This window comes from Equus quagga, chromosome 11 (assembly GCF_021613505.1).
Source record: "Equus quagga isolate Etosha38 chromosome 11, UCLA_HA_Equagga_1.0, whole genome shotgun sequence".
Classification (NCBI taxonomy): domain Eukaryota; kingdom Metazoa; phylum Chordata; class Mammalia; order Perissodactyla; family Equidae; genus Equus; species Equus quagga.
Window position 1 is genome coordinate 102,349,684 of NC_060277.1, and position 21,297 is coordinate 102,370,980.

Below are 21,297 nucleotides of genomic sequence, written 5' to 3' on the forward strand. Positions count from 1 at the left end.
TGAGGGCTTGGAGAGAAGAAGAAAAAAAAATAGGCGACAGATGTTAGCACAGGTGCCAATCTTAAAAAAAAAAAAGAATACTTTGTTTATTCTTATTTCAGGCTTATTTTCTATTACATGTATCTAAAAATTTAACTTTCCATGTTAGCATGGCTTTAGCTACATCTTAATTTGGGATGCAGTATTTTCAAAAACTTTCAGCTTAAAATATTTTCTAATTCCCATTGTGACTTTTTAATCCATGAGTTATTTAGCAGTTTATATATTTTTCAAATATGTAGATATTTTCTGCTTACTTTTTTCTTATTTTCTAGCTTAATTACATCATTGTCTGAGAATGTGCTCTGTATGATTTAGATCATTTGAAATTTGTTGAGACTTGCTATATTGCCTAGCATTTTCATAAACATTCCATGTACCCTTGAACAGAATTTGTGATCTGCAATTTTGGTACAGTGTTCTTTATATATTTCTATTAGGTAAAGTTTGCTTATCCAGTTGCTCAAATCCATTTCTTACTAGTTTTTCATCTGCTTGTTCCAACAGTTACTGATATAGATATCTCCCACTATAATTGTAGATTTGTTTCTATCTCCTTGCAATTCTGCCCACATTTCCGCTTTATATCTTTTGAGGCTATGTGTATTAGGCACAAACAAATTTAGAATTGCTCTATCTTCTTGGTGAATTAAGCACATTATCATTATGAAGTGTCCCTCTTTAGTTCTGGTAATGCTTTTTGCCATAAAGTCTACTTTCTTTTGGTTAGTTTTTGCATGGTTTGTCTTTTTTAATTTAAAAAATTGTGGTAAAATACACATACCATACAACTTACCACCTTAACCATTAAATTTTTTTTCTTCTTCTTGACACATAATATAAAATTTACCAGTTTAACCATTTTTAAGTGTACAGTTCAGCAGTGTTAGGTACATTCACATTGCTTTGCAATTGGTCTCCAGAACTTTTTGTCTTGCAAAATTGAAAACTCTACACTCATTTAACAATTCCCCAGACTCCCCTCCCCCAAGCCCCAACAACCATCCTTCTGCTTTCTGTCTATGAATTTGACTACTTTAGGCACCTCATAAATAGAATCATAGTCATTTGTTTTTCATGACTTGTTTATTTCACTTAGCATAATGTCCTCCAGGTTCATCCATGTTGTAGCATGTGTCAGCATTTCCTTCCTTTTTAAGACTGAATAATATTCCATTGTATGTATATACCACTTTATTTTTTTTTTTGCTGAGGAATATTCTCCCTGAGCAAACATCTGTGTCAATCTTCCTCTATTTTGTATGTGGGATGCGGCCACAGCATGGCTGCCAACAAGTGGTGTAGGTCGGCACCCGGAACCGAACCTGGGACACCTAAGCAGAGTGCGCTGAACTTAACCACTAGGCCACAGGGCTGGCCCCTGTACATGCCACATTTTTTTTTTTTTTTTTTAAAGATTTTATTTTTTCCTTTTTCTCCCCAAAGCCCCCCAGTACATAGTTGTGTATTCTTCGTTGTGGGTTCCTCTAGTTGTGGCATGTGGGACGCTGCCTCAGCGTGGTCTGACGAGCAGTGCCATGTCCGCGCCCAGGATTCGAACCGACGAAACACTGGGCCGCCTGCAGCGGAGCGCGCGAACTTAACCACTCGGCCACGGGGCCAGCCCCTACATACCACATTTTTCATTGATTCATCTGTTGATGTACACTTAGGTTGCTTCCACTTTTTTGCTATTGTGAATAATGCTGCTTTGAACATGGGTGTACAAATATCTATTTGAGCTCTTGCTTTCAATTTTTTTTTGTATATACCCAGAAGTGGAATTGTTGGGTCATATGGTAATTGTTTAAGTTTTTGAGAAACTGCTATAGTGTTCCATAGTGGCTGCACCATTTTACATTGTCACTAACAATGCACAAGGATTCTAATTTCTCCACATCCTTGCCAACACTTGCTATTTTCTGTTTTCTTTCTTTCTTTTTTTTGCTGAGGAAGATTCACCCTGAACTAACATCTGTGCCAACCTTCCTGTATTTTTTAGTATGTGGGCCACTAGCACAGCATGGCAGCTAACAGAGTGGTGTAGGTCTGCACCTGAGAACCTAACTTGCGCCACTGAAGTAGAGTACATTGAACTTAACCACTCCGCCACTGGGGCTGGGTGCCCTGCCCCCTCCTTTGATAATAGCTACCCTAATGAGTGTGCGGTGATACTTACTCTTGACTCAAGTTGCTGTCAAAAGCAAAGGTCCTTAGGGCACAAGTACCCCAAATTTCAGAATCTCCTCCCTGTTCTGTCTATCCTTGGTAGTTTTCCACTTGTGTTAACCTTCCAGATGTGTTCAAGCAGATGTTCTGAAGAATATATTGTCTGTTTTGTTTTAGTTGTCCTCAATGGGAAGGTTAGTCTGAATTATCTTGTCTACCATCACTTCTTTTCTTTTTCTTTTTTTTTTTTTTGCTGGGAAAGATTCACCCTGAGCTAACACCTGTTGCCAATCTTCCTCTCTCTCTCTCTTTTTTTTCTTCCCCAAAACCCCAGTACATAGTTGTATATTCTGGTTGTAAGTCTTCCTAGTTCTTCTATGTGAGCTGTGGCCACAGCATGGCTACTGACAGATGAGTGGTGTGGTCCTGTGCCTTGGAACTGAACCTGGGCCACCAGAGCAGAATGTGCCAAACTTTAATCACTAGGCCACCGGGGCTGGCTCATCACTTCTTTTCTATATCTAAGTGGGTCTAAAAGGGGAGTTTAAGGGGGCCAGCCCTGTGGCTGAGTGGTTAAAGTGCTGTGCGTTCTGCTTCGGCAGCCCGGGCTCATGGGTTCAGATCCCAGGAGCAGGCCTACACGACTTGTGAGGCCGTGCTGTGGTGGCGACCCACATACAAAATAGAAGAAGATTGGCACAGATGTTAGCTCAGGGCTAATCGTCCTCAAGCAAAAAAAGAGCAAGATTGGCAACAGATATTAGGTCAGAGCTAATCTTCCTCAAAAAAATTAAAAATAAATAAATAAAAATTAAAAAAATAAAAGGAGTGTAAGATTCCCAGGATTTAATATGCCTTCATTTTTTTCACCCATGTTATCTCCCACTACTACATTTTAAGTGATTTAGAGTAGATATCCTGGCTAAGCACTCACAGGGGCTCAAATTAATAGTTAGTGAATTCTTGTTAGATTAAGTGGGAAGAAAATGAGAACAAAATCTATGAAAGAAAAAGGAGAGGGGAAAGTGAAGGAAAACTTGAGTGGAACAGAAATGGAGGAGGTGGAAAAGTAGAAGGGAGAAAAGAGGAAGAAAGAGGTGAAAATGGGGAAGAACAAAATTAAAGGAAATTCCCTTTAGTTTTACCAAAGCCTGCAGCCAACGATTCTCTAGAAATCCAGAGTTTCTACTTCTTTAACTAAAACAAAAAAATCGTTTTCCATGGTCCTTTCCTTGCCAGCTATTCACTAATTTTCATGACTGGTCATGGAAAAGGGAATTCATTCATTCACTCACAAATATTTATTAAGTCCGTACTATGTGCTAAGCTCTGGCACTGAGGATTGACACATTAATGAACAAAACCTACATATGTGCCTGTCTTCAGTGAGCTTCCATTCTAGAGGGCTGTAACGACCAGGGTGTAGTAATAAGGGTGCTAGATGCTACAACAAATAGATCACAAGTTCTCAGTGGATTAGCATAATAAAGGTCTACTGTCTGCTCAACATAGAGTCCAATGCATGTAATTTTGGTCAGGCAGATTTCCACAGTCACACTTTTGCTCTAAGTCCATTTGTAAGAACTAGTCACATAGGCCCAGCTAGATGCAAGGGCATAGCTGGGAAATGTAGTTCTCAGCAACAATTAGAAGTCTTTGTTGATCAGCAAGCTGACTCTTCACATGGAAAGAGACAGACAAGAGAATGAATAACTAAACAAATTACTTATTACGTTAGAGGGTGATAAATGCTATGGGAAAAAAGAACAGAGAGAAACAGAGCGTGTGTGTGTCGAGGAATAATGAAATTTTAAGTAGAATGATGAGAAAGAGAGTCACTGGGGCGAGCAAAAGCTTGAAGGATGCGAAGGAGTGAGCCATGTGGATATGCTACTGCAGGAGAGAACACTCAAAAGGGAGGCCATTATGGCTGAAGCAGAGCAAGGGCACCAGAGGTGCGTGATGAGATCAGAGATGAGAGGAGGCAGACTGGGTGGAACTTTGGTTTCTCCCCTGAAGGAGATGAGTAGAAATCAGAGGGTTGAGTGCAGAGGAGAGATAGGATTTGATTTGCATTTTATCGAGACTAATGTGGCCGCTATGTTGAGAACAGGCTGGATGGGGGCAAAGGAGAGGAGATTACAGTGGATTGGACCAGCGTGGCAATGATGGAGGTGATGAGAAACAGTAAGATTCTGGATACATTTCGAAGGCAAAACAGGATTTGCAGATGGACTGAAGGTGGAGTTCGAGAGAATGACAGCAAGGATTGTGGCCTGAACAATTTTAAGGATAGAGCTGGCAATAATGGAGGTGGGGAATACTGTGGTGGAGCATATTTGTTGGGGGAGATCAAGAATTCAGTCCTGGGTGCCCACCCTGTGGCAGAGTGGTTAAGTTCGCAGACTCCCCTTCGGTGGCCCAGGGTTTCCCCAGTTCGGATCCTGGGTGTGGACCTAGCACTGCTCATCAAGCCATGCTGAGGCAGCGTCCCACACAGCAGAGCCAGAAAGACCTACAACTATGTACTAGGGGGCTTTGGGGAGAAGAAGAAACAAAACAAAGCAGATTGGCAATAGATGTTAGCTCAGGTGCCAATCTTTAAAAAAACAAAGGAATTCAGTTCCGGAAATGCTGAGTTTGAGATGTCTATGAGAGATCTAAGTGGAGATGCCAGGAATCTGAAGCTCAGGAGAAAGCTGTGGGCTGAAGCCATAGGTTTGGAGTTCTTCCTCAGGGTAAGATGGTTACGTAAAGCCTTGAGACTGAAAGAAACCTGGCGGGGGGGTGGGGGGCGTAGTAGATGAATAAGAGACCCAAGGACTGAGCCTTGGGACTGGAAAGAAGAGAGCATGGCCAGTGGGGGTTAAGCAGGAAAACACTAGGAAGGATGTGGTGGGAGTGAATGGGGAATTATTTAGGGCTGTGTGTTTATCAGATCAGAATCAGGATGGACCTCCATTAACCTTGGCGGAGGAGGCTGTTTTCCCCATGTCCCTTCTTAGCTGCCCACCTCTAGCTGTGCACAGTGGGAGTGGTCTAAAGAGAAGGGCAGCGCCTCAGCAGCTCATGCCATGCTTCACTCTCTTTCACCACCACCCCCTCTCTCAATAAAAGTTTGGTCATTCATTCAACAAATACATACACACATATCTTTATGTGCCAGGCCCTAATCTAGGCACTAAGTGAACAAGCCAGACAAGGCCTGTGTCCTTATGGGGCATATGCTCCAATGGGACTAGGGCAGATAATTAACACCCAACAAATAGACAAACAAGAACATTTCTAACCCAGGGTAAGAGAATAGTGACCTGTTTTGGTTAAGGGGATCTCAAAAGTCCTGTGCGAGGGGGTGACATTTGAGCTGAGACGTGAGTGCTGAAAAGAGGATCATCAGATCTGGCGGAACGAGGTTCTGGCTGGAAGGAAGCTCGGGTGCTACAGAGGAAAAATTCACTGTGATTTATCACAGTGAGGGAGTAGGGGCAGGAGCCACCTCACACAGGATCTTGTAGGCCATGGTTAGGAATTTATTCCAAGAATGATGGCGGCGCCTTTGAGGGGGTTAAGCAAAGGAGTCACGTGACGCCATTTTGCAAACGTCACTGGGTTGGTCCGATGAAGAACGGACTGTAGGGGGCAGAGTGGAGGCAAGGAGAAGCATTAGGAGGCTATCTAGTTCAGGCAACAGGTGGTGTGGTGTCTTTGGCAAGGATGGACCAGGATGCTCCCCAGCGTGGAGGAATGGGTCAGATAGTCACATAAATTGAGTGCTTCTCAGGGTGAAGGCCTAAACATGGCAAAGAAAGGTACCTACTAAAGAAACGTTCGGGAGGCAGTCTTTGCCCTCAGCTTGTTTAAACAGTGTTTAATTATAGGAAACTCAGACCACACACCCAAAGGTGCTTTGTAAATATAAATATCCACTTAATAAGTGCATTGGAGTCTCTAAGTCCTGAAGGGGAATTGGAAGAGGAGCAACTGGGGAACCCCGCAAAGAGGAGATTCTGGAGCCTTCTTTAGAAGGGAGAGGCACGCATTTTCCAGGGGCAGCCGCAGAAGGCCGCGAGCGTGCTGCGTCCCGCCCCCTAGCCCACGGCCCCGCGGGGCTGCCTGCGCCGGACCGTCTAAGAACCTGGCTCCAGGCTCCAATTTCCCAACTCTTTCGGAGCTCAGAAGCGAGTGACTCAGGGGAGGTCCCTCCCAGGCACACCGCGTTCTCGGCTGGCGGAGAGTGACTCATTACCTCGCTCCCTCCTCACGGCTGACCCCGGGCCAATCCCTTAATGAGTCTACACCTCACTCTCCGCATCAGGCCGGGACAATTGCCCGGTGGAGTTTTTAGCTCCCCTGGGGCAGGGCTCGTGTCAGCAACCGTCCAGGTTCCTCGAGAGAGGCTTCACGTCGGGTCTGGAGGAGCCCAAAACCGTTGGGGAGACACCAGGCCCTCCCCGTGCACCGAAGGGAGGGTTTATTGCCCGTGCATTCTTCGAATTTCAGAGCCACTGAACAGCATTTTGTACTGAATGCAGTTTCGCAAGCACTGATGTCCTGGAGGATTTTCCCTTGGACACATCCTTGTAAAAACGTGCGGGGGGGGGGGGGCGGAAGCATCCAGAGCAGGCCCGCAAAGTCTGCAAAGCAGACAGAAGAGGTACTGGGAAGTGAGAGAGCGGGGGAACTCACCAAGGGACTCCTGGGGGCAAGGGGACCACTGCGCGAGGACGCGGGCGAGTGCTCGGCTAGCTCCGCGCCACCGAACGCCGGCGGCGAAAGTCGGGGAGAGCTCGGCTTCCCTGCAAAGAGCCCGCCAGCCCGAGCGGCGGCCGAGGGCTGCAGGGTCGCTCGCTCGGGTCCCCGGGTGGCGTCTCGGCGCCCCCTACTTCTAGCCGGGCGACTACCCCGTGACAGCCGGGCGACTCCGGACGTCCCCCCACAACCCCTGGCGGGAGTGGCGCCCGCCGTCTTCCCCTCGCCGCCCCGCTGGGACCCGGCAGGTAGACCAGGGCGGGCGCACCCTCCTTCCAGCCCCCGACCCTCCTAGGGACCCTCCCCCGAGCCCTGACGTGGGGACGCGGGAAGCACGTCCGGGGGGGAGCCCGAAGCACGCGCCTCCAAGTTACCTGCCCCGGGAAGTCACAGTGCGCACGCAGCCGGGACTGGAAAGGGGAGGATTCGGCAGAGCCCAAAGCCACATTCCTAGGGGAGGGGTTCCCACCTAGAGGGTCGCGGATCACGTTACCGGCCGAGGGAGGAGACAACGGGAGGGCGAGTAAACAGGGGTAAAAGTTGCATTTAGCTTATTACTTCCTCTCTACCCCCTCAAGCGCGCTTCGACGCTGGTTGGTTCGGGGACACAGTGTCACCCAGAGCCCAGAGCCCAACGGCCCCGCAGTGGTTTGTCAGGACCGAAGCAGGTCCGCGGATGCGGGAGTCAGAGCGCCGGCTGGTTTGCGGGGCCGCCGGACTCCTGGGCCCTGAGGGCGACCCCCGGCTGCTCGGGGGCGGGAAGCCGGCTGCAGGAGCCCGCCGCCGTGCACCGAGGATCTAGAGCAGTAACAGACGCATAAATGCGCATAAATAAATCAATGAGCAGCTTTTTGCCGCCAGCAGCAGGCAAACCTCGGGCTGATTAAATGCAGACGTGCGGTGTCTGCCAGGGCAGGAGGGCGGCGGGGCAAAGGGAACAGACGTGGAGGCGAGAGATGGGGGGAAGGGAGGCCAGGGCAGGAGCAAGGGGAAAACCCAAAGCCACATTTAAAAAATGGGGGTGAGTTTTAAATGCCAGCAGCCCGCAGGAGGGGAGGGGGCCGGGCTGCGGGCGCCTGGGCCAGCCCGCCACCGGGGGCAACTTTCAGGCGGGAGGTGCGGCCGGAGGGGCGGCGCCGGCGGCGGGAGGCGGGAGTCGGGGGCCGAGGGGGGGAGTCACTTTAAAGGCTCTTTCTTACCCATAATGCTTTGTGGGGACGTTGACAAGTGGATCCAAGATGGCGTAGAAAGTAATGACAGGTAAGTCCTGACTTCCCCCTTCTCCGCTCCTGGGACCGCTCCGCGACCTGCCGGAGCCCTCCAGGGAGGGGACCGGACTCCCCTCCGGTCCCCGGGGCCCCGGGAGAGGCGGCCTGGGGCGGGGTGGGAGTCCAGGCGGCCCGCGGCGGGGCCCGGGAAGCGGGGCTCTTCGAGGCGAGGCCCGGACGCTGGGGCTGTTTACAGCTTCTTCCCCTCCTCAGTCCCCTTCCCCTCCGCTGGGGGCCGCGGCGCCCTCGGCCCCGGGCGTGGAGGGGGCCTTGCGGACCCGGGCCGCGAGCCTGCGGGAGGTTCCTCCGGCCGCGGGTGCTCCGGGCGGGGGAGACGAGCCTCCTTGCACGCTCCCCTCCTCCGGGTCGCGGCTGGGGGTGGGGAGCGGGCGGGCCTCCCACGCCCGGCCCGATGGCCCCCTGGGCGCTCGGACTTCACCCGGGGGGCGGGGGCCGGAGGGTGGGCGTCGGGAAAAGTGGGTCAGGGTGCGCCCCCTCCCTCCCCCGCCTGGGGCTGTTGCCTCAGCTTCACTTTCTTTCCCCCTTTCTCCGCCCCCTCCTCGGAAATGCTCATTGGCCCATAAGCACATCAACAAAAATAAAAACAGACTCTCCTTTCCTGGAGATTCCTTTAAGACTCCTTTTCTGGGGCTAAGGGACTGTATTTTTATCTAGGGAACTTTGATTGCTCTCCCCCCAGATTATTTGAGCCTTCTGCACCCTCCCCTTTGCTGAGAATCCCTCAGGCAGGGCTGAAAGCCAGGGTTTTTGGATTCGTTTTGGTTTAGGATCCTCAGGTTTTGTTTGAAACTCAAAATAATTGTTCCTTCTCCCTCAATACTCAGACTTTTCAGGCAGGTCATTAATATAATTTGTATAACTCCAGAGACAGTGGATTTCTGGGCGGGGGGGGGGGAGGGGAGAAGTTGTCCTGCCTAGTTCTTAATTTTGCCTTCTCTTAAACTCATATTAATGAGATTTCTTCTCCTTCATTTCTTCCTTTCTTTTTTGAAACTAAGGTCAGTCACTGCTAAAGAGAGGACTTTTTTGTATTTTGTATTTTAAGAAGATTTTACAATCTATTCTTTTGTCACACAGAAAGGAAGTGTTTTTATTTTAAAGTAAAACAAACACACTCATTTACAAAGCTTCATACTGTACCATTTTGGCAACTTTTTCCACTTGAAATTTAGATGCCCCTACACTTCTGGCTGATAAAATGTTTGCTACTGATCATGTCTATTACTGGGTTGTGTAGACACATTTTACTTTTCTATTTGCCTCAGGAATTGGATGAAGTAATTGATCACTAAAGAACTACAGTGCTGGTGAGATGTGTAAGTTGAGACTGCAGTTAAAAATGATTTACCTTTTTTCCTTCTTTATTTTAATTAACTCATAAGGGTGAGGCTGAAACTAAGTAGTTTGATGGGGCCATCTTTATTTTCCAAATATCTCTCTCAGTCAAATAGGTGTATAGGCAGGGCTAGATTTAGAAAGGAAAAATGTGTCAGATGTACCCAACTTTTCATTGGCTGCAACATACTCAGCGGTAGTGGAGCTTATGCAGAGCCAAATGTTATTTGCAGCTATCCTTGATCAGTATCTTCACCAGGGGTAATTATAGTTTGCCTATTTAAATTTCCTTGTGTAACTTTAATTGGATGTCTTAATTTTATCTGTGTTTTCGTGTCCATCACTTACTCTACATTGAGTGTTAGTGATTGCGTATGTGGATTCTGTGTATCCACAGTTTGTGGGACTCTTGTAAAGTACACCCTTTCCATTGGAAATAATTGTTTTAGGTGAGTCAGCCATTCCTGCTTTTATTTTCTGAAAAATAGAGTAGTGTTTCTCTCTCTCATAGTTATTTTGAAATAAAAATGGTAGTGTTGAGTTTTGTTTAGCTTATTAGGGATAAGATTGGTTTGTCCTTATTCTCTGGTCACGTGGTGTGTGAGTTCAAAGTGTCGCTCTATTCTAATTTATAATGCTTTGGATTTAAAGGACGTTATTGATACAGTGTTAGTGAACAGTTAATATTCTGTACTGGCGAGAAGGAGAGAACTTTGCTAATTTTACATTATTTACAAGCAATTTTCCAACTTTAAAAATATTTTACTACGGTTTATTGAGAAAATGTAAGTTATTATGGTGGATTGTTTTTTTGTTTTTCTTTAACACATCTGGGTAGGCTTTGGATTTTGAAATCCTCCCACAAACTTTTCATATCTATCACAACATCTGTTTAAGAAGAATAAGCTGTGCTTTATTTTTTTCAGATTGAGGCATAAAATTGACATTTTGCCCTTAAAAAAAAACCTGGGAAAGGAAGGTGGACATAAACCAAGATCCTTTTGTAAGTGCACACACCGCATTTGCTTGTGTTTCAAACTCAGCAGTACTTGTATATATTACATAGATTTTTATTTTTATTCTTGGCAGAGCACATGTGGACTTTTAAATTTATTTGTTTTCAGTTTACAGATGGAGGCATATTCATGCCTTAGACTTCCCAATTTGAACCTTTTATCTTGTTTTTTGTTGTTACTGTTGTTGTTTTTTAAATTTACAGATTACTCTGTGGAAAGAAAGCAATGATCTGCTTTTTGGCCTATGGAGATGTTTGTTTGTAGTCTAAAATTGAATATTTAGAAATAGGTAATCTTGTGTGGCTAGTGTTGTTTGGCCTGAATTGTGTCAGGACATTTTCCACAATTTTCACACATTAGACCATGTGAAGTGTTAGTATTCACTTGAAAGTGAAGTTAGTGGTTGGCCACCAAACAAGCTGTTACACAAAGTATTCTAAATTGGGAAATACCATAGTATTGAAGGTTGTGGTGAAGTAGGAGTCTATGTCTTTGAGCTGAATAAAGACGTAGCTTTTTTAGTCTGTCCTTTTGGCTGGGAAGCTAGGACACTATTTTTAGGTAAGGCTGTAGTTTTTGGGAGTCAGTACCTCTCTATCAGCTGGTAAACTTGATTTTTGCAGTTGTTAGCAAGAAGTTTCATTTTCTAATACCATAAATATTCAACCTACGTTGTTTTAAAATCTGTATACATTTATGGACTGTCCATTGTTTTACTGGAGAGGGGAGTGGTGCCAAAACAGCAGGAGAAATCATTCCTGCTTGCAAAAGGCCTTGTGTAGTTTAAAAATATACAGCATATTTACGAAAGGCTAAGAATATTGCAGAGGGACCTACAAATAAGCAGACCAGATCTTATATATGCATTTTTGTTTTCTATTTAAGAAGTAGGCTTGGTATTAATATTAAATGCAAATTAGTCTATAACTGTCTGTCAGACTATATTTAAGATCCAAATACAAGCCCAGGACAAGAAATAAGGTCCTTTGCCTGTTGTTTCAAATGCATAGATTTTGGGTCAAGTTTATTCAATTTATTGATAAACAAGAGAGGGGGAGGGGCTACTTAAAAAATTAGAAGCAAATTATTATGGTTGTTTATTTTCATAAGCTTACATACGTGCACATGCAAACATAATTTGATTTCTAAGTAATATTTTGAAATCTTTTCTAGGAGAGAACTGTGATACTGTGGAGACTGTGGCCATACCAGCTTACAGTTCATTTAAATTGATGGGTGTAGTCAGGATTATTTCTGTAACATTGGCTAAAGCAGCATAAAATGTAGTGGTCTGTCACTTCAAGGGTGCCTGGGATAATACTTTTGAATAATCCTGAATTTAATAGAGTTAATATTACTCTTTTAAAAATAATATTGTAGATGTAATGTGAAGACTTCTTAAAAAAATTTTTTTTTTAAAGATTGGCACCTGGGCTAACAACCGTTGCCAATCTTCTTTTTTTTTTCCTGCTTTTTTCCTCCTTGAAAACCCCCAGTACATAGTTGTATATTTTAGTTGTGTGTCCTTCTAGTTGTGGCATGTGGGATGCCGTCTCAGCGTGGCCTGATGAGCTGTACCATGTCTGCACCTAGGATCTGAACTGGCGAAACCGTGGGCCACTGAAGTGGAGTGCGCGAACTTAACCACCCGGCCACGGGGCTGGCCCCTTAATGAAGACTTTTAATTTATATATATGTAATACTTTTTTTAAGCTATTGATTGTCTAAAACAAATTGAAAGTTTTTCAACATACTATCAAATAGTCATACCAACTTGATTACTCGTGTAAATTGTACTGGGTCAGTTTCTCTAAGAGCAGGAAGTGGTCGGTAAAACCAGAGTTTGTATATTCTTCTTGCTTTTCAACCGAAAAGCCCCTGATTCATCATTAGGTTTTTTTTTTTTTTTTGAGGAAGATTAGCCCTGAGCTAACATCTGCTACCAATCCTCCTCTTTTTGCTGAGAAGACTGGCCCTGAGCTAACAGCCATGCCCATCTTCCTCTACTTTATATCTGGGACGCCTACCACAGCATGGCTTGCCAAGCAGTGCCATATCCTCACCCGGGATCTGAACCGGTGAACTGTAGGCTGGCAAAGTGGAAGATGTGAACTTAACCACCGGGCCGGCCCCCATCATTAGGTTCTTAAAGAGCTCATGGCATATTTTTTGACTGAACCATTCTAAAGTGTGAATGCTTGTGATTTTTGTTATTTCTGTGCTGTACTTTAAGTGTTCTTGGCACATCTGAATTTGCCTTTTTGCTTTTTTTTGTGGAAATGCTCCTTGTGGTGAAAATATTCCTGTAAGGCAAGCTTCCTTTCAGTAGGCAATTTGTGTAACTAATATAGTTAAAAAAGTATTTATTTTTATGCAAAACTGATGTATGCTATGGTAAACAAATTTGAGCAGTACTTAAGTGTATAAAGTAAAAAAGATTAAAAAAGAAAAAAAGCCTCTGTTCTCCTTCCTCCGTCTTTAGTTGTGCTCCCCTGAGCTGACCAGAGCAAACAGTGTAATTTGGCTTTTGGGAGCCCTCTTTTGCTGAGATCTAGCGGCGATAGTGAAAGCAGAGAGGTCAGGGAACGCATGGCCGTGGAACCAGTTTAGATGTTACGCAGGGACTAGTCTGTTCTTATGTACTGTGATATTAAGTAATACTGATAGTCTTAAACTACCGTCAATTTAAGATAACTGTAATTGAACTGTTAGTGAAACACTCAAAGAGTTAATTCCATTGTCAGGTTGGTAAAGTTTTGATTTGTTGATCTTTTAAGGAAATAAATATTTGTGAATTGAATTCATATAACTTTAGCGCTGGGGGTAATGATAATAATTACCATCTGTGGAATTTTATGATCAGCTGCACAGTATATTTACAATAGGCTTTTTATAACTCATTATCTCTCCTTTATTTCTCGTAACAACTCTGAGATGGTTATTGTTATTTCTGTTTTGCAAAGGAGGAAATTTAGGCTAAATGTGGAATAACATAACGTCACAAGACTAGTAAGTAGTGGTGCTGGCATTCTGTCTTGGAAAACCTGTGCTCTTTCCATTGTAGGGTTCTCTGCTACTTCTGTCTAGTCTAAGTGTCTTATTTTCCAGATGAGGAAATTTAGGTGTGGAGAAGTCAAGTGACTTACTCAAGGTCACACTGCTCAGTAGTAGCAACATTAAACCAAGCTTTTATCTCTGGACTCTTATCTCAGGACTCTTGGTCCTGGCTGGTTATGCTACATTTTGTTGAACTGCTGTGGACCAAAAGACCATGTGCTGTGAATACTGGGTCCAAATGCTTCAGAACTGATATATCAGCAATGGCATTTTCTACTATGTATTTAAAAGCTTCCTTCTCTCTCTTTCAGAAATTATAAAGAGCTCTGATGGGCTATTTGGGTGATACCCAGTGCAGTGAACTGCAGGTGAGTAAGGTGTAGGAGAGCCTTATTTAGAAAACAAGAACTTGGTAATGCCTGAGAAGGAGACAAGAGGGCCTTAATCTAGATGAGAGTCTTTCTGGCCAGAAAGGATGAGGTGGGCTGATGAGGGCAGTAGTGAAACAGTGGTAACTTGAAGATGCGGGTGCTGACTGAATTGGCTACTTCCAGAACAGACTTTATGATGATGAACATACTCTGAAGAGACTGCCTGCGCTTTGTCAGAGTTTGTTTGAAGAGAAGTGAGGGTAGGTTAATCTTCCACTTCTGCTCTGAATGAGTAACTGCACAGGGGCTCAACCATCTGCATGTGACTAGAACTGGAGAGGTCCTTCAGTTCTCATGTCAACATGCTTGAGTATGTTGACCCTGTGCTCTGAGGAACTTGGTTTCGTATTGAAGTGTTTGTTTTTGCTGTTATCTGCTATGTCTGTATTGTCATGAATGGCTGGGTATATCTGCATCTTTGAGGTTCTGGATACTGAGAACATATCAATAGCAACAAAAGGTTCAACTTTTTTCCTAATGGTTGTACTCCCTCAGTACAATGGTTGTATTAATCCTTCAAATTATTTATCTTTTGCTGAAATGCCCTGCTAAGAGAGACAGTTTAATCTTGAGTATTTATTATTTCACAGTGATTAATCTTCTTGGTCCATTATAATGTCTTGGTCTTTCAGTATTAAACTTAGAAAATGGTGGTAGTACAGAAAAACAATTAGAAGACTGTTTTAACATTGTCCTTGTGGGGCATTGGTGCTAAAATTATTTTTTGATATATTTCCAATACTAGTCTTTTGTTAGAAATCACCAGCTCCAGAAAGTTTTAGCTGTTAATGAAATGACTTGCCATCCTGCCTTTTGGACTCTGGCTGGGTAAGATTTACAAGACACTGCCACCTACTTTTTACCCATCTGTTTTAACCTGGAGTTTTCTGTTCTTTGTAGTTAAAGTAACTTTTTGAAAAACATCCCTTTTAACTGTACCCGGGTCTCCCTGCCTCTAGTTCTTTGATGTGTCCTGAGTCCATGCTGCTTTTTAGCTTTGATACAGCCCACCACTGAGTCAGCAAGTCGGCCTTGAGAATCCCAGAGACTTTAATGTGACAAGACTATGTACCTTTAGGGTTTGTAATTGAACTTGGACTTGGCTGCTTGCTGACTGCTAAAGTAGTACATGGTTGAAGGGCTTCTTTGTTTCTTGAGCATATGCTTGTTTTGCAGGATTCATCCTCTGCAGGTTCATGGGGGTGATCAGAAGACCAGTTGATGTGGTTTGTTGGTGTTTGGAAAGCTGGGCTCCAGGGTTCTCATAAGTCATTGTAATAAGGAGTGCATGAGAGTTCTTAGTTAAGGCCAAAGTGAGCAGTAGAAGGGAGGGGTGGACCTCTTCTTGAGACTATATCAAACATGTATCCTGGAACCCCTCTGTTTCCTCAGTGTGGTGGAACTTTCTTAAATTATAAAGTCATTTAAGAATTGATATTAAATAAGTTGTTACATATTTGGGTTTTTACCCTAAAATAGTTGATTTTCTTTTTGGCATTCCATTTCAAAAAATATATATATTTTACTCATTTTTAATTATGATGCATATAATTTGAATTTTTTTCTGCTTATTAGATCATGAAACATTTCCATGTTATAGGTGTCACAATTTTAATTTATATGATTATATTTTGAAAGGCTGGAAAATATTTCATCAAGTCATACTTCCATAGTTTACATAAATCTTTTTGTTAGGTGTTTATGTTGTTGGCTGGTTTTTGGTTAATACTTTAACTTTCATTATTGTAGATATTATAGACTTTTTTTCTGATTATATCTCTAGGATAAATTTCTGAGTGTTAAATGGTACGAATGTTTTTATGGCTTTTGATACATATTGCCATACTGTTTTTCGAGAATGTTACACCAGTTCGTATTACTAACAGATACGTGGATGTACCTGTTTCAGCATAACTGGATAGAAATACATTTTTCCTTAAAAGTTTTTGCTCATTTAATAATGTCAAGTGGCACTTGGATTTCTTTTTTCTACAATGTTGAATTTTACTCTTTGAATCTCTTCATGGTGAATCGTTTGTTCATATCCTTTACTATTTTATGCAATAAACTATTGATGTGGGCTTTGGAAGGTAAGGGAAGTATAACTGGCTAATAAACAGGTGACTATTAAAAAGATAATTAGAATCCATTCAGTAAAAATGTTCAAAGAGAGTCTAATCTGGATGTTAGTTGATCTTGGGGACAGAGGTTGAAGGGGAAGGGGTGGATTATTCCAGTACTCAATTCAGCAAATATTTATTGGCAAACACTGTGTACCATCTGCTGTGTCTGAGTGCTTTTTAAGTTATCATGATGGTGCCTACCTGGTTGAAGGAGGAGGCTGCTTGCAACTGCTTGAGGTTTGACCAGTTGGGGATTCTGGCTGCAGAAGTCCCTTTGTGGATGCTTGGAGGGGATCGCTGTCTAGAGCATCTTTAACTCATTCATGGCATACCACTGTGCTATGGCACACTCTTTGGGAAGCTCTGTTCTGAGGGGTACAAAGGTAAATAAAACATCATTCCTGCTGGCAAGGAGTGAAGCATCTAGTAGGTAGAATAGGGGCACTAGAAAATAAAAGGATGGATAGGAATTTGATAGGCGCTGTAAAAGGGGATTGGACAAGGTGCTTAGGTGTTAAGTAGAGGGAGCAGTAACTGACCCCTTGGGGATATCAAGGAAGACTTCAACTGAAGAGGTGGCATTGAAATTGCACCAACGTGAAGATGAGAAGCAATGGAAAGAAGAGAGCATTTTGGAGGGAAGGATAGCTTGAACAAAGACTAAGGGGTCGTGTTGGAAATGAGGTGGGTGTCAGGAAACTGCATATCCAAATTGTTGGACCCTGGGATACATAAAGGAACATAGTGGAAGGCTATGTTCCACTGCCAGGAGGTCAGGACTGGGTTTTTTGGTCTTAAATGTAGACTAAGAATGTGTATGAGGGATTGGCAGTGACGAAAAACTAGAGGCAGGGATTTCAGTTGGATTCTTGGTAATAGTCCACGTGAGGGATGGTGAGGGCCTGAATTGAATCCTTGGCCTTGGGAATGGAAAGGAAGTGATGGATTCAAGAGATATTTTGGAGGCTGAACAGAGAGATGTGGTGACTGATTACGTAGGAAGGGAAGGGAACAGTCAGTTTTATGTCTCAAGTCAGAGATGTTGTTGAGGTTTTTATGGTTGGGTGGCTGGCGGAATGGGACATGAGGAATAGGGCAGTCAGGAGGAAGAACATGTCTTAGGGGTTTAGAATAGAGAAAAGAGGAATTTGGTTTTGTCTCTTGAGTTTAAGGAGCTAGTAGAAAGCTGAAATCAGAATTTTAATCCTAGAAGGAACAGATGAGGAAGTTTGGCGCCCAGAGGAGTTAGAAGAATCAGTGAGGTCTCACAATTAGTTAAAGCAAAGACTGAAGCTTCCTGAATCCCAGTCTAGCACTCTCTTTCCTGCCTCAAACTGAGAAGTGCTGAAGGTTCTCAGCTGTGGTGTTTTCCTCATACCCAGGTGTGCTCAATAGAAAGTTGGCCATGGCAGAGTTTATGTTGGGAGTGAGGACTTTGTTTTTTAATTAAAATTTTTATTGTGGAAACTTTCAGATATACAGAAGTGGAAAGGAGAGTATAATCAATCCCACTGTACCCATTGTCCAACTTCAACAGTTACTATTAATGTTGTTTCATCTGTTTCCTCTCTTCCCATCAATTATATTGAAACAAATGGGATAAAGTATTTTGGTGGCCTTAAACTTTGTGTATTTGCAGGTAAGGAGAATTGAACAGTTTAGGGTATGTTCCGTGCTTTCTGGGTGGGGTCTAGAGTGAACAGAAGTGGGATTAACTTCAGAATTCTTGTGCTGCCTCAGACTGTGTGTTTTTGGGCAAATCCCTTAAGTCTTCTGAGTTTGTGTTTGTCCATGACATGGAGATGATAATATCAGCTTCACAGAATCACTTGAGATGAGGTATGTAAAAACCTTCTATGAACTATAAACTTTGCAGCTAAAGTATTATGCAGATTTTAGTTGTCAGTAATAACAGAAAGGTAGTGCTGTTCCTTTGGGCTTCTGTGTTGCTGGCATGAAGTCTATATTATTCAATAAATCTTTATTTTTCCAAATACTTATGTCAGGCATAACCTGGGTCTTCAATACTGAACAAAACAGACAAGATCGCAGCTCTGTGGAGCTCATGTTTTAGATAAGGAGGATAATAGTATGCTACTACTTTTATAGTGATTAGTGTGAGCCAGGCACCGTTCTAAGTGCATTCACATTTTAATCTATTTCATTCTTGCAACAGTCCTGTGAGGTAGATAGTGTTGTTATCTCCATTTTGCAGATTTGGAGATCAAGGCAAATTTTTATGCAGATTGTCTCAGGTCAGAAATACCAGGATTCAAATTCAGGCAGATGTGACTTCAAGCCTATACTCCTAACCCCAGTGCCATAGAACATCTTTAACTTGTTCCTGGCATACTAGTGTTTGATACAAGTAAAAAAGTCAGGCCCAGGTTAAAATGATTTCTAAACAAATAAATGTTCTCATAAAAAAAACACCAAAACAAATGACAAAAATGGCAGTAGTTCTCTGTGGATGGAGGCATATTAGTATTACTTAACAGAAAAATACTTTTGCTCTTAACTTTCTGTAGGCTTCACCAACTTCTTGGTTTCTTTAGATACAAATGGCCTCCTCAGTGGAAGGAAGTTATTTTTCTGCTGGCACTCGGGCAGGATCTCTTATTGAATGAATCTCCTTCTTGCTTATAATTCTGCTTTTCCTTTTCCCTACTCCCCTCTTTCCTTATCTTGGGAGAATTTCCTTCTCTGCCCTCTCCTACTCTTTGTTCTTTCTTTTTCTCACAGCTGTGCTATCCTTTTCCAGTCTCATCTACTGCCCGTGTCCTGAGGATTCCCTTCCTTCTGCCTTTGCTTTCTCTTCCCTAGCCTGCCTTTGCCGGCCATTTTGGACCTTACCCTGTGCCTTGGCTTTTCTAAGTTTGTTTAGTGGGACTAATTTCAGGACCAGTTTCCCACCTCTGGCTCTGGCTCTGGCTCTGCTCTGCCAGCTCTCGGTCCTCCTTCATGGCAGGGCATATTGGGAAATGGGCAATGAGCATTCCTTAAGTTTGCATCTGGATTAGGACATGGGCCTTACTGCTTATAATTAGGGTATTATGGCTTGTAAACTTGTTATTTTATTAAAATTTTGGTGAAACATATATAACATAAAAATTTCCATTTTGGGGCTGGCCCCGTGGCCGAGTGGTTAAGTTCGCACGCTCTGCTGCAGGCGGCCCAGTGTTTCGTTGGTTCGAATCCTGGGCGCGGACATGGCACTGCTCATCAGGCCACGCTGAGGCGGCGTCCCACATGCCACAACTAGAAGGACCAACAACGAAGAATATACAACTATGTACCGGGGGGCTTTGGGGAGAAAAAGGAAAAAAAAAAAAAAATCTTAAAAAAAAAAAAAAATTTCCATTTTATGGAAATGTGAATTTGGCATTTACAGTTCAGTGTCATTCATGTTGTGAAACTGTCACTGCCAGCCATCTCCAGAGCGTTTTCATCTTCCCAAACTGAAACTCTGTACCCATTGAACACTGACTTTCCATTCCCCACTCCCTCAAGCGCCGGCAGTCACCATTTGACTTGCTGTCTTCATGAATTTGACTCCTCTAGGTACCTTCATGTAAGTGCAGTCACACAGTGTTTGTCCTTTTGTGTCTGGCTTATTTAACATAATGTCTTCAAGGTTTATCTGTGTCATAACATGTGTCAGAATTTCCTCCTTTTTAAGGCTAAATAATGTGCCATTGTATGTAAATACTACATTCTTTTTAATCCATTCATCTGTTGATAGACACTTGGGTTGCTTCCATCTTTTGGCTATTGTGAATAATGTTGCTATGAATGTAGGTGTACAAATATGTTTGAGTCCCTGCTTTCAGTTCTTTTGGGAAATACCCAGAATTGGAATTGTTGGATCATATGGTAATTCTGTTTAATTTTTTTTAGGAATCACCATACTGTTTTCTACAGCAGTAGCACCATTTTATGTCCCACCAGCGATACACAAGGGAGCCATTTTCTCCACACCCTTGCCAACACTTATTTTCTGATTTTTGATAGTAGCTATCCTAATGGGTGTGAAGTAATAACATATACTCATTTTAAAGGCGTTTTATGTAGAATAATAGAATTTCAGGACTAGAAATGATATTAAAGATTTCTCATTCAATTAGCAGTAGATAGCAAAGAGTGTTCTCCTATGCTTTAGCATTTTGACTTCTTTCCCAACTGGTGAAAGGTATTTTGGGCAGATGTATCTATGCTGGATATTAGGCTCAGGATGAGCTAGGCCTGCGCTAAAGTACATGAAATACAGCTTTATGGAGAGATCTGCTCTTCTATTCTGCCAGTGACCCTATTTCTCACACTGCTTTACAATCTCCAACTGTGTCTTCTGGGTTATTTAGTCTTCTTTCCAGCTTCTTTAAGGGATAAGATAATTGTATTTGAACACAGGCATACCTGGGAGATAATGCAGGTTCAGTTCCAGACTGCCGCAACAAAGTGAATATCACAGTAAAGCGGGTCACACGAATTATTTTGTTTCCTAGTGCACATAAAAGTTATGTTTACACTATACTGTAGTCTCTTAAGTGTGCAATAGCATTATGTCTGAAAAAAACAATGTATATACCTTAATTAAAAAATACTTTATTGCTAAAAAATGCTAACCATCATCTGAGCCTTTAGCAAATGGTAATCTTTTTGGTGTAGGGTCTTGTCTTGGTGTTGATGGTTGCTGTTTGATGAGGGTGGTGGTTGCTGAAGGTTGGGGTGGCTGTGGCTGTCTCTTGAAATAAGACAACAATGAAGTTTGCTGCATTGGTTACCTCTTCCTTTCCAGAGCGATTTCTCTGTAGCACGTGATGCTGTTTGATGGCATTTTACCCATGGGAGAACTTCCTTCAAAAGCTGAGTCAATCCTCTCAAACCCTGCTGCTGCTTTATCAGTTATCAGCTAAGTTTATGTAATACTCTAAATCTTTTGTTGGCATTTCCACAGTCTTCACAGCATCTTCACCAGGAGTAGATTCCATCTCAAGAAACCACTTTCTTTGCTCATCCATCAGAAACAACTCTGCATCTGTTAAAGTTTTATCATGAGATTACAACAGTTCCGTCACATCTTCAGACTCCA

The 21,297-nt window shown here is 43.1% G+C and overlaps 1 protein-coding gene across 8 annotated transcripts in view; it reads left to right on the forward strand.

Annotated features, from left to right (window-relative positions):
- Positions 1 to 8,145: 8,145 nt before the first annotated feature.
- The window catches only part of HELZ (helicase with zinc finger), a 173,963-nt gene continuing 160,811 nt past the window's right edge, over positions 8,146 to 21,297 (forward strand). For 2 of the 8 annotated variants that reach the window (XM_046675151.1, XM_046675156.1), the window contains exons 1-4: positions 8,146 to 8,217; positions 9,512 to 9,562; positions 10,508 to 10,584; positions 13,966 to 14,022. The gene's annotated coding sequence lies outside the window, so the exon portion shown is untranslated. Of the gene's footprint in view, positions 8,218 to 9,511; positions 9,563 to 10,507; positions 10,585 to 13,965; positions 14,023 to 21,297 lie in introns of those variants that run through there. The other 6 variants (XM_046675157.1, XM_046675158.1, XM_046675154.1 and 3 more) reach the window with 5 other exon arrangements.